The sequence below is a fragment of the Symphalangus syndactylus genome, chromosome 5, assembly GCF_028878055.3.
Source record: "Symphalangus syndactylus isolate Jambi chromosome 5, NHGRI_mSymSyn1-v2.1_pri, whole genome shotgun sequence".
NCBI classification, from domain to species: Eukaryota; Metazoa; Chordata; class Mammalia; order Primates; family Hylobatidae; genus Symphalangus; species Symphalangus syndactylus.
In genome coordinates this window covers 113,145,143-113,158,234 of record NC_072427.2, presented here as the reverse complement: position 1 = coordinate 113,158,234, position 13,092 = coordinate 113,145,143, and the positions used below count along the sequence as shown (strand labels likewise).

General features: G+C 36.0%; 1 protein-coding gene and 1 non-coding gene across 2 annotated transcripts in view; one reads left to right on the top strand and one right to left on the bottom strand.

Moving 5' to 3' along the window:
- The window catches only part of LOC129482846 (uncharacterized), a 558,703-nt gene that overhangs the window by 191,741 nt on the left and 353,870 nt on the right, over positions 1–13,092 (top strand). The gene's annotated exons all lie outside the window — the stretch shown is intronic.
- LOC129483757 (small nucleolar RNA SNORD74) lies at positions 2,152–2,231 on the bottom strand. Its single transcript, XR_008658254.2, has one exon. It is a non-coding gene; the product is annotated as a small nucleolar RNA SNORD74 (small nucleolar RNA).

Below are 13,092 nucleotides of genomic sequence, written 5' to 3'. Positions count from 1 at the left end.
TGGTTTGAGTAGGGAGAGCAGAAACTGAACTCTGAAATTGAAAGCATTCATTGTTAGAGGAAACATATGTACCAAATCCAAAATTAAAGAAAACTCACAAAATACGTATCTTGGCAAGGGGAATTGTTTGAATTTTCTAAAGCTGTCAGCCCATTTTCTCTATTTTTTTCCCGTTAAAGAAAAACTTCAAATGGAAAGCTTCACCTTTTGTACAAAGTTGAAATGTTTTATTATTGCAGGATTGTTCTACACTGTACAAAACCAGAACAATTCAATAGCTTCCAGGGGGCCAGGGGATGGGGAAACAAATGAGAATCTTTCTATCATTCTAGAATGCCCATAGCAAAGCAAAAATAAGTATAAAAATCTATGGTCATTTCCTTGAAAAAAAGAATCTTTTGATTACAGCAGTTATTTGAATACCCATTCAGGCTCTTTTGTAACATGTAATAAGTGCTCTTCTCCCAAATGAAAAATACTCTTAGGGAACAAAACTCAAACATAAACTACGTTTAGATGCTGCATTTCAATAGGTGACCCCATAGGATTAAGCAAAGGTTATTTTTCTTTTTTGCGTGTGCTCTAAAAAATAAATTCCCCAGAGTTAAATTTCATTTGTTTGTTTTTCATTTTACTGATGTATTTCCAGTATGTTTTCTTGCTTTTTGTCAGTTTCAAATATATAGAACGTGAAAAATAAACAAGTCTGGAACTGACTTCAAGTTTTAAGAGTGATAAAGTATTGTGAAAGTTACTTAGAGAAGATGATTTTTCTCTGACTTATCCTGCCATATTATAGATTCTGGAGAATACAATAATATGGAGGTTTTTTCTCTTTCTTGAGTATTCTAACTGTTCAAGGAAAATACAAGAAAAGAAGTAGGACTCTGGTAATATTATGAGCCATATCCATGGGCATCTAAATCCCGTAGGAAAAAAATAATAAATACAGTTTGCTTCTCACTTAATCATACTTGACAACCATATAGACACTGCTGGGGCCATCATGAGTAGCAGGCATTATGTTTGACTGTTTTGGCCCCAGAAGTCTTTATAATTGTAATCAGTTTCTTCATCAGTCCACGCTGTGCCAATACCCCTAATTAGCCGCAGTGTCATTTTAAAAATTAAAAATAACCCACATTCAATAACATCAACAACAACAACCACCCCTCAGCATAAACTATGTTCTCTGTGTGAAGTCACACTATGGAGCAGTTGCATCCAGCTCCTGGGCTCTGATTTACTTGGCACACTTGGGGTTCATCAAATTCCCCCACTGTGAGGTGCACACACATTTAGAGGACCATAACCCACTCTAATGCTACCTAACTCTGCTGTCATTTTTAATATTTTCATGAGTTTTTTTAAGTGATATACTCATGCATACCAGAAATAGCCTGACTTTTTCTTACTGCTAAATAGAATGCCCACCAACGAAAGCAAACAACAATAAATGAAATAAAAAATGATCAGATGTAGAACATATTTATTCCAAGATAGTTTTAGTTTCTGTTGCTCAAATAAGTTTCATATTCCATGAAACTTGTCTTTTCCCAGGGGTTAAGCTCCTGCAGCACTCGGGATAGTGAGCAATGGCTTCATTCAAAAACACAAAGCATAACAAAACAATGTGATAAACCTTGGGGCGCTTTTGTTTTTACCTATTTTAGAATGTACTAACAATTTTGTATGCCTCACAATAGAGGCATCCATGTATAAAGACTTGTAACTACTCTTAGTATATTCACGTTTTCTGGGGCCTTAATTTCATGGTGAACAATATCAATCTGTAACTGGGGCAAATTTACATGACATCACATACAAGGCCCGGCAAGTCAAAGGTGGATGAAACAGGTTCACTGCTGCACGCCATGTGTCTTACCTGGACAGGCAGCCATCAGCTCCTGCTTCAGGTGACCACTGTCTGCAGCTGAAACCAAACTCTGTACATTTTGCTCTTAGTGCCTTATGACCAGTTGTTTTCACTCATAAATAATGTTTGAATTGTAAGCTCTTTTGCTCTGGAATCCAGGAGCAACCAGTCACTAATGATCATTTTGCAAACTACCTAGTCATCTACCAGCTAAGAAAATAATGGTCTCTCACTCTCTTTTGTGTGTGTGTGTGTGCGTGTGTGTGTGTGTGTGTGTGTGTGTGTTAGAGCTGTTAGCATTCATCAACAACCTTAGCTGTCCCTACCAACATAGGCTTCATCAGAAACTGTTTTCTTTTTTTTTTTTTAGTAGCAAAGATAGGCTACTTAAGATTTTATCTCCAAGTATGAACATAGAAAATATAAAATATTCAAGCTCTGAATCATACTTTGGATATACCTTCTAATTCTCACTTTGAACTACCTGTGATAAGACGTGACATTTATGTTTTGTCGTATTATTCAACATATCATTTAAAAATAACTTAAAATCACATCTAACATTTTAAAAGAACTTAGGCACTAATATGTTTCGTAGTCTTACATTATTATTTAAAATAATAAAAGAGTAAAATTATATAGAGTATCTTTGTAGGTACATATTTTTCCCTGAAGGGTTACATGCAATGGAAAGAAGACAGATTAAGAAAGAACAGTCACCTATATGTAATTAAATTTCAAAATGATATAGAAAAAATTTACTGGAATGAAGAAAAAAATCTGCCTTTTAGACAACTACATGGAAGGTTTATTTTTATTTTGTAATACGGACTTTTGTTCCAGGATAGCTTGTAACAAGCTCAAGATATGGAGTATTAAATGAATTATTACAACATGTAGCCTAGAAGTAGGACCACATTGTAAACCGTCAAAGGTAAAACACACTGAAACAGGCCGTGTGACTGTGGTTAATGCACTCATAGCGAATGCAGGCAAACCTTAACCTTCTGGATTTTTACATGTGCTGTTTTACCCTTTGGTTTACTTCTTCCTGTGATCAATACCTGGGCAAAGCCAGAGCTCTTCAGGAGAAGGTTGAGATTATAACAACGTCAGCTTTTGCTTTTCGCGGAGTGATGAGGTTATCAATAATGCATTGGAGATCTTGGGAACCTTCGACATACACATATCACAGCTGCCCCGCATTTATCGTAGGACTTGCAGGTCTGAGCTGAGTTGTCACCACATCTGTGTTTGAGCCAGCCATTGATGCAGTCTCAAGTAATCTTGGGCACCTAGGGAAAGCTGTTGAGATTATTTAACTGAAACATTGCATTTGAGGAAGCTATTTAGGAGTGAGAATACATCTGTGAAATTGCTTTTATTAAGAAGCTGTTCAATATTCCTTTAATAAATTTTGTCTCCCTAGCTCCCTTCTAATGTTTATAAGTTTTGTTGTTTCTGTGACAAGTTTATTCATATCCTAACAGCTTGTCTGGCAGCAGGGTTCATGTTTTTTACTTGAGCTTTCTGGTCACGGTGGTGGCTGAGAGTAATGGAGGGGGGAATAAGTGGGTGTGGAAATGCAAAGCTGTCTCTTGTTACATTTTATCGATCTCATTCTGGTGTCATTCAATTAAGACAGAAATGTGATGGATAGTCTCTGCACAGATTCCTGCGTTGCTCTCCATCCATTGCAGATACAGCTTTTGTGTTTTATTTTGGAGGAAGGGATGGGGAAAGGGCATGGGCAAGTGGGAGAAATCAAAGATGCTATGTGATCTGAATTACAAATCAATGTCTCTCTAAGGATGCTCCAAAATGTCAAACATGCCATGTTTATATTTTCACATACACAGAGTACTTCTGTTGATGTATGAGATGGGTTACTAGAATTTAAGTTGGGGTTAATTATTGTTGATTTATTTTCAAAGACCTATGAGCTAACATCACTTTTCTACCAGCTCAAGATAATTAAAAATGAGCCACATAGAAAAATACTTGAGTCCAAGTCATGCCATTTTTGAAGTTTGCAAATGAGAAATTATTTTCTCATTTTTTTAAGAGACTGTGATTCTAGGTTGACCTTTCTGCAAATAGATTTTAAGGCTGATAGAATGAAAATAGTAGGTATTTTTTTTTAGTTTATAAACAATTCATTCTAATTGTTGCCTATGTTATCAAGAAGTGTACTACTGTGAGTAAATTTCAGAATTTAGAACTGTATGAATTCTGATCCTTACCCTTGATTACCCTTGATGATGTATTTTCCCTTAACTATATCACTACCTCTATTTGCTACCAGTGTTATAATGAGGGTTGTAGGAATTCATGGATGTGAGAGGTTCTAAAAGTAACAGTTCATGTATGCAAAGTTTTTTTTAAAAGACATTAAAATCGCTATTGCAAGCACATATAATAAAAGCAGGATATGTTTGGCAAACTCCCTTGCCCTTCTCAAAACAATGCCAGATTCAAATTGAACATTCAGAATTTTCTAACCGAGGTTATGGCTTCTGATAATTAATCCATACTAGAAGGGAGTATGGAATAAAAATATAAGCAGGAGTTTTAATATTAGATCAATATGTTAATGTCCATGCTCCCCTATATACTCGGTATATGACCTTGGGAAACATGCATACAGCCTGTAGTTTAACCTTAATTTCATTATCTGAAAAATAAATAGCATTGCTCTGAGAATTATGAGACTCAGAATATGAAAATGATTGCTCCATGCTTATCCTGTGTACTTGGCCCATGGGAGACATCCAACACATTTAGTTGTATTCTGAATCCCCCTTTACGGTTTTGACACTGAGTAATTTGGTCCTATAATAAGCTTGCTCAGTCATTTGGGAAAGGAATGTAAGCAAAGAAAAATAATACACTTGGGTCCTACCACTGTGAGTCAAAAATTTTCCATATCCTAATTCACAGAAGCTAATTTACCAATCTGTGTGGTTTTTTTTTTTTTAGTGATTTTACTAAAAAAAAAAATTTAATTGTCATTAAAAGCTTATCCTAAAATTTTGTTTATGGAAGGCACTCAGTGTGTTTTGTCTTAATCCAAATTTATCAGTGATTTTAAACTATCATGCTTTTATCCTAAAATTAAAGAAAAGCTGCTGGTTAAAGCAGTTGTTTACTAATTTTACAAACATTATAGGGCACTTGGAAATGATTTAGGTGGGAATTTAACTGATAACCCACATTGTAACCCACTCGATAGTGTAGAAAAATGCAAAATCTTATGCTGCTGGTATAAGTCTTGTAGGTATTGTTAAAAACTATACATATATATGTGAGGTGGGACCTGGCTATCTTTATTTTTACTGTTTCCTTCTGAGGTTGTAAATTTTTAAATTGGATGTTTTAAAAAAATCATCTTCATGAGACAAGGCTTACCAGATAAACATCAAAGTATAATTGACATTTATTTAAGGAAAATACATGCATAAGACGTAGGTAGTAAGTAAAAAAGTTTTTCTACATGATCCAAACATAAGACATAATTAGAGCATGTCTGGGAAAAAAAAGGGATGTATCCTAAATATTGCACATGAAATTTTTTCAATATATACTTGGTATGTGCTAAGACTGCTTAATGCATGCTTTATGAAAACACTACCAACACTTTGGTTGAAGATGTAATGAGAACAGATTTCTACACTCACATAATCATTGTACACTCAATAAGCATTACTGCGTAATGAACATATTTGTGTGCTTGTGTTGGGAATTAATGCAAACCATTTTATTCATTTCATAAAGGGTATGAATAGTACTCCTTGATGTGCTAGGATAATGTTATAACTTTTCCCAGATAGGGTAGGAATTGCAGTGGTATGTTTGGTCATTCTCTTATCCTTTGAGATAGTTCAGGTCTAATCTGGGTGTGGGGTGCTTCTTCACTCTCTTGGATCCAAGAAGGTGCTACTGAAAAGCAACTTTCCAAGTTGTACTACATTCCGCAGCTAACTGACGGAATTTTAAATATTTCGTAAGGTAGGCTTAAAAAAATCACAGGTAACTATGATTTACAGAATTTATAGAAACAGAGGCTCTAGTTTGGGATCATACCTAATACACTAAGTTTCAGCGTTCAATTCCAGGAGAATACATAACCAAATCATGGTGGCAATATTGCCTCCCCTTAAATTCTTAAAGAACTGTTTTCGTGGCAATTTACACGATAGTTAAGCACCAGTTGTCAGTGATATATGTTTTTCTTTTTAAAAATTCTTTGCTGCCTGTAGTTAATATTAAAAACTTTGTTTTTTTTTTGCATTCTATTTCTTTATAGGCTTTCTTTGCAATTAGAATGTAAGCTTTGTAAAGTAAAAGGCAATTGGAGATGATAAATGGAGGTTGAAGTAATCATGCTGATCATACTTAGTGCCCTCGAGAAACAGAAGGTTCCTATATTCTCCATTCTTATTTTCTGTTCATCAAAGAGGATTTAAAGGAAGATGCCGTCCCTTAGACCCTGGCAGTTCCTTCTCTTCAACATTTAAACCTCCACTTTACATTATCGAACTAACAAGATGTTCTAGGCATTCTATTGCAGGCAAGGTATCAACAATTTCAAATTTATGAACAATCAAAATCATCAACAAGATGATGTTAAGTTTCATAATCACTCTGTGCCTATCTTCATGTTTGCAAGATTCTGACCGGTATCTACCTCCATTGGTTTCTCTGTCTTTGTCTTAATATCTTTCCCGCATGGCTTTCTGGCTATTGCAGCATGGTTTGAAGTACTCCCTCAGTAGTCCACTACCATTTATCTCAAATAGATTGTTCTTTTGAAACGTCAAAGTATTTCTTAGTACCTTTTTTGTTGAAGTGCCAACCTAAGAAAACTTCAAGTTGATATTCTCCAAATGAGACTCTGAGTCAATGAAATCTGTTCTCTCTATTGGCTCATTTTCTCTCAATCTCTATCTCTCTTACTTTTCACACTTTACTCATCTCTTCCTCTCTAATTGTATTGGAAACTCTTTAGAGTCCTAATTTTGGAGTTTTCGATATGGCATGAATCTTAATGGTCACAGACTTCATCTCTGTGCTTTCACAGATGAAGGTCCTGAGGCTCAGAAAAGCTATGGGAGCTCAAATCTAAGAGGAAGTTTAGGAAAGGTCTTTGCCCTGTGGAGGCCTCTAGATGTCTTACTGAGGGTCAGCCCTATCATCTTGTCTTAGAGTTTGCCGGGCAGAGTTCCTTGTCTTATTCATCTTTCTGCCCACAGTGCCTGGCACCCTGGAGGAGGCTAATGTATGCTTGTTGAAATAGTCAGAAAACTTTATGCCATATCTGAAGATGTTTATAACACATGATGAGTTAAATTTCATCTTCCCAAATGCAGATGTGCTAATTATGCATTCTGAGCATGAGGAGGAATTTGAATGTTTTATAATTATATGTTGATAATTTTCTCTTTATTGAGATCTGTTACTCCAGAGGAAGAATTTGGGGTCCCGTTTTTCTGTTTCTCCTCAGATCGTTTCTAGAGATTAGTATTAGCATTAATATTCTCATGATTTTTATATTAGAAGAAGGTAACTCCAAGCTTGTTTTCTGAGTAAGATTCTTTTTGAGAATAACTGGGTGTCTGCTACACAAAGGAATTTGACAAGCTATTTTGGTGGTGAAAGTTTAAACAATACTCTGCTAACAGTAGAAGATATACCCTCAAATCACACATTGAAAAAGATAGTCCAGATGAAACCTAGAAATTCTTCATGTTGATCAACCTTCTCACTGTATTCCCACCGTAGCATTTTACCTTTTCTCTCATCAAAATCTGATTGATCTCTTATGGGTTTTTTGTTTTCTTGTGTTTTGTTTTCAGTCATTAATGAGTGTAATGTCAGCCTTTTGGCTATCACTTGAATTACTTAGCTGAATATTGAAACAAATTTGTCTCTGGCCACCAAGCACAGCAAGCTTTCTAAAAGACTGACTTGTAACAGATTGAATTAAGAGTGTGGGAAAGAGAAGTGGAATTATCTGGGCAAGTTGGTCAGTGAGAATAGAGGTAAAGCAACAAAGTTATGCTGCTTTCACCTGTCACTTGGGAAAAATAATTTTGGAGTGTTTACCCATAACTAAAGATGTCTGCAAATATAGACATGCACTTCTTCGCTTGTTTCCTGTCATGTTATATTGTAAAGCTCACTGTTTTGGGCTAAGCCATAAAAATCCTCAGCTGGGTCCAAGTGTTCCACGACTCTGTTGAATTTGGTGAGAAAGCTCATCTGGTCATTGTACACAAGGGTGATAAAAGTCCTTGAGGATTAACTCTCACATAATCGAGTTTACAGGAAAAGCAACAATAGAAAAAAGAAAACAACCATGGATAAATGAAGGATGTATGTATTTGTTAGCTGATCAAAACATTTTCTTTCCAGTAGAATAGTGAATTCAGGAAATCATACTAGTGTTTGTATGACCATTACAGATTATACATCAAAATAAATTGTATACATTAATCCTAATGATTATCACCAGATAACTGTCACCTGAATTTCCAGTCAAGTGAGGAGGAATCAGGAGTCTCCAACATGGTTGGTGGGAAGCTCCTTTCAAATGGACTCTGCTGTCTTGTCCCTTCTTTATCCTCATGCAAATTATCATTGCTTATGAGTAAAATAAGTCAATGGAATGCTTGGTATCATTCAAAACAGATCAAGGTAACTAAGCAAAATATAGTCACAAAAGAACAAACTAGTTAGCAAAAGAAAGCATGCCACTTATAAGCATAGATGTCTGTTCTGGTCCTCTTTGTTTATCTATCTGTCTGGTTTTATTTTAGCAAGTAGCGGTTTATCTAGCAAAGTTTCAAATGCAAGTAAAAAAACTGTGGGATTAGAGTACCTGTAATTTTGCTTCCAGATTTCACAAATATATAAGAAAAAAGTCCCCAAACAACTCTACAATTTTGCAAACTTTCTACATTTTGGAAGATAGTTTTTCTGATTTATCAGCAAAAACTAATCAAAATTATCTTATGTGCACACTATGTTCAGTAGAGAGTGATGTGAGTGTACAAAAGACCACTTTTTACCTTAAGCAGTTTGCAATACAGCTAGGTAGAAAACATCTTGAAACGGAGGGAAAACTAAGAATTTTAAGTCAGTTCTAAGTGCTAAAGAAGTGATACAAATCGATCCTCTTCAGAACTTCAAAATAGAATTGGGCTTTTCTTTTTCTGTGTAGCCCAGAGCAATGAGAGAAAGATTTTTGGAGGAAATGTGATTTGAGAATGGTTCTAAAAGAAAGTTAGAGACAGACAAACCAACAGAGAAAAAAACATCCCAGAGAACTCTGTATCTCTGCTCGCAATCTCAGGACCGTGGAGAAGTACTCATGGATGGGGAAAACGGACCCACAGAAGATTGCCTCAGGACATCACAGGGGTTATCTAGAGCAAAAAAAAAAGGACTAACATTCATTGCATGTTCTCTGGTTGACCTTAATCAGTGGTTTCATGATCCAAATGAAATTATGTGTCTCAATGAATAAATACGTAGCTATAATATAAAACAATAGGGGCACTTTTATATTTTGGGCAGGTGGGTGAGTGAACGTATGTAGGGAAGCACTGTTTTCACATCTTGTATACATTCATGGGAGGTACCTATCTGCCAACACCATTTAGATCTTTTTTGATGTAGACTAAAACATTATACATTCAAAATGGGAGAGAGATGTATAAATTGTCCTAAGAAGTAATGACATGTGTGAAACAGGCCTCATAGTTTCCCACTCATCTACTCCTGAAATCCTGCTCCTTTCCAATTTCCTGTCTCAGGAAATGGTACCAACATTCACCCACCCAGTATCTCCAGTGTAAAAGCAAGGTGTGATAGATTTCTCTTTTTTTCTGACACTCACATTCTTTCTATCTGCAAGTCTTGCCAACTTTACTTTCAACTCTGTTCCAGTACAGCCAATTCCCCATACCCCCAGAACTACCACTTTATCTGGAGCCACTGTCATCTGCTACAATAGCCCTTTCACTGATATTTCTGTTTTCATTCTTCTCCCCCTAGAGTTAATTTTGCTCACACCGGTTAAGGTGATTTTTCAAAAATGTAAATTAGATAAAGCTTTTCTGTAGTCTCTCATTAGAAAAAATTTTAACTGCATACCCTTGACTGCTTGAGCCTACATTTTGAAGCTTCTCCATATGTGTCTGGCTTCATTTCCTACCACTCTTCCTTGCGTATCATGTCCTAATGACACTGGCCTTGAAGATGTTCCTCTAATGTGCCTTAATCCTTCTAGCCTCGGAGACTACGCTTACTATCTGCCTGGGACACTCAGCCTTCATATGGGTTTCTCTGTTACATTCAGGCTACCACTAAAGCATCTCTTCCTCAGAAAGACCTTATCCAACCTCCCAACCATTACTTCCAACTCATTACTCTCATCTCATTATCCTCATTTGTTTAGCATCATGGTACTTGTCAATACCTGGACTCACATTATGTATTTATGTATTTGTTTGTTGTCCTTTTCCTAACGTAAGTCCCATAATAGCAAAGGCATTGTCTCTTTTGCTTATCCCCAGGATCTAGAAGAATTCAGGGCACAAAAGAAGTATTTGATAAGTATTCGTTGAATGAATTTATTAAGGAAAGTGGAACATAGTTTGCAAGACTTCATCTGAAGGAGTGGAAAGTTATTTTGTAGCCAGGAGGACCTGGATTATAATCTCATTTTAGACACATGCTTTCCTTCCGGACTTGGAGAAATCACTAAACACCTCAATTTTATCCTATAAAAAATGGAAATAACACTACCTATAAGGCTGGTTTGCAGAAAGAATTAGAGATAATAAACATTATCAACACAGTAGTTGGCCAATAGGAGATGTTTACTGATATAATAATAATAATACAATAGTGAATATAAGTGTAATAACCCCGGGAGGCTGAGACATGAGAATCGCTTGAACCTGGGAAGTGGAGGTTGCAGTGAGTTGAGATCGCGCCACTGCACTTCAGCCTAGGTGACAGATCGAGACTCCATCACACACACACAAAGAGTAATAACTCAGTGCCCTGGATTGTAGCCAGGATACTTCACCAAAGAAACATAAAATATAAACACCCACCCCCCAACTCTCCAACTCATTATCAGTGACTTCTATCAGACTCTTGAATATGCACCCTTGGGAAATGGAGTAAGAACCATAGCTTAAATCGTTTGAACTTATATGGGACAAAACAATGAAAATATGCAAGAGGGAACAATCTTACACTGGAAAAGAAATCAAGCCAATGACCCAATGTATCTTTTTGTTATTTCTTGGGAGAACCTGTATGTTTAATTCATAGAATTCTTTACCGTTTCTATGTTGAAATACACTTACATGAAAATTGCACTCTTATCCATAAAATTGGACTTTAAAAAGCCCAAGGATTTTAGTATTGAAATGTTTCTGTGAAATATATTAACATTCATTGACTATACGAATCCCCACTTGTACTTCGTGTAAATTACAAAAAGGTGCCCTTTCCTCTGTGCACATGACACGTGTACCCTTGCAGGTGTAATTGGACTCATGCTTAGGGCTTGATGAGCAGAGCCTGGGCTATATTTCAATCTCACTCACCACCCTGGCCAATCTTCCTTTCACAGGGCTCAGTCCAACCAACCACATGCAACATCCTGTAAATATTAGATAATGAATACAAAGACAGAATAAGATTCCGAAAAGAGTGAGCTGAAGATAAACAAACCTCAGCTATGCCTTTCCTCAGTTGGAAATTTTGAACAGCATGTAGAATAAAAGAGACATGTAGTTTCTACGACAGAAAAAGCAATTACAGGCACGTCACATTTAAATGTGGATCACTGATTATTATTGACCCAAACTCTAAAAAACACTATTGTCCAAGTAGCATGCTTTTCAATATTTTAAGCCTAAAAACTAATTTGACAAAGTTGTAGTAAGCTTAGGGTAGGAAAGGGAGGAGTTCATCAGGAAATGAGTAATCCCTGCTTTTTAGAGAATACCTTTAGTTTTAAACGTAATTCTAATGATTTTACTGAGTATCCTCTCCTCTGTTGGACATTTCGAGTTGTAGAAAAATGTGTGCAAACAGTTTTGGACCTTACGGAAGCAACAATTAGGAGCCCCATATCAGTGCAGGAGTCACTATAATAGAGAACACAGAAATACAAACGCCATGACAACAAAGAAAGCAGGTCCAAGGAAGAAAAACCTACATATCGACAGGTGGATCAGAAAAGTTGCATGGGAAAAGTGGACTATTGCATTGGAAGCCTGTGAAGGGCAGGACCACTCTGTCATCTTAACTAGCTTGATAAGCAGATCCTGGGTTTCCGTATTAAAGCTGGTCCTTTGAATGAATGAGAGCATTAACATTTTCAGCTGGAGGAAAACAACATGAATAAAAGTAAAAATGGAAGAGTATAGGGCTTTTTTAGGGAAAGTAGACAATCCACTTTGGCAGGAGTGCAGGGTGTATACATGGAAAGAAGGGGTGTGAGTTGAGGTTGGAAAGATATGAAAGTGTTCACCTGCAGACTAGGTTCTAGGGGAGTGCGTTGTTTTTCTATTTTCCTATTGTTTTCCAGATAATATATTTCTTTTGAAGTCTTTTGACCATGATCAGGCCTATAATCTGTGAAGAATGAATTGTCATGTGTATGTAGAAGGTATCATTTGAGTCAAGGAGTGTGAGAATGATATGTAAGAGGATGTTCTTATGTAATATGTAAGAGAAGCAATAAGGGCTTAATGTGAGACACAAGTGAATATAATGAAGATGAAGATTTGGCATGACTTAGAAAGTGGGTGAAACAACACAAAAAAGGAAGCAGAAGGGTTAAAGACAACTGACGTTTTGTGCCTGAGTAAATGGAAAAATGGTGTTGAGTTAACAGATTAGGTAAAGCTAAGAGGCTTTCCTAGAACTCTGGAAATTTATTAAATATTTTTTCTTAACAAAAAGTGTAAACTGGCCCGTAATGTAAGCAGATTTTGACTGAGATTCATGGTAGATTCTTAGCTCTTTTATAATTAAGTAACATTAACTCTTGTTTATTCATTAAGCTCCAAGGCATCTTATGTAGTCATATATTTATGTATATATTCCTGTTTTATCTTATGTAATGCAATCAGATTTGATTTGCAAATGTAAATGAACTCATGTATTTAATCAAGAATAAAGACATA